General features: G+C 41.6%; 1 protein-coding gene across 34 annotated transcripts in view; it reads right to left on the bottom strand.

The window, feature by feature from the left end:
* Window positions 1–648: 648 nt before the first annotated feature.
* Window positions 649–728, bottom strand: part of LOC125030942 (mucin-2-like) — a 26,408-nt gene continuing 26,328 nt past the window's right edge. For all 34 annotated transcript variants that reach the window (XM_047621327.1, XM_047621331.1, XM_047621336.1 and 31 more), the window contains one exon: window positions 649–728. This exon is cut by the window's right edge and continues 32 nt beyond it. The gene's annotated coding sequence lies outside the window, so the exon portion shown is untranslated.

Below are 728 nucleotides of genomic sequence, written 5' to 3'. Positions count from 1 at the left end.
GGGGGCAGAAGGGAGAAGAGGGACGGGGTGAAGTCAGGAAAGGGGGCAGAAAAAGGGAGGAGGGGGAGGGGGGTGAAATCAGGGGAGGTGTCAGAAGGAGGGAGGAGGAGAGGAAGGGTGAAGTCAGAGCAGAGGCCGACTTACGAAGCACATGTGTCCGCTATTTTTCTTTCCCTTCGTACAGATCATAGTCTTGTCCAGCTTCATCTTCAGCCTCTTCTCGCACTTTTTCAGCACTTTCATGTTAATCACTTCAGACGGTATCTTGGAGGGTTCTGAAAAGAGAGATAGAGAAATATCATGAATTCAATGAACATAAATACTGTATACATATGCTTGTATACATACAAGCATATGTATGCATGGATGAATGTGTGCATGCATATGTATATATTTTTTCTTTATATATATATACATATATATATATTCATATTCATATATACACTTTTGCTTCTTTATTCAGCCATGTATCTATTTACCTACCAATTTATCTTATTCGATGCTCCATATGTAGCACCTACAATGTACTTACAATGTACTTACAATGTACTTACAATGTACTTACAATGCAACACCCTGCTCTACTTGCCTGCCTTCGATCCTTTCCTGGTCCCGTAGCCCAGGGAAGCTGCTTTCTCCTTGTTGATCTTGATCTTGTCGAAAATCGGTAAGCACATGGGCTTAATGAACCTGCCGTATTTCACTTTCTTCTTCAGCTTCAGTAGCAC

Source organism: Penaeus chinensis, chromosome 12 (assembly GCF_019202785.1).
Source record: "Penaeus chinensis breed Huanghai No. 1 chromosome 12, ASM1920278v2, whole genome shotgun sequence".
Classification (NCBI taxonomy): domain Eukaryota; kingdom Metazoa; phylum Arthropoda; class Malacostraca; order Decapoda; family Penaeidae; genus Penaeus; species Penaeus chinensis.
Note: the sequence above shows the minus strand (reverse complement) of the source record. Positions and strands in the feature narration are given on the sequence as shown.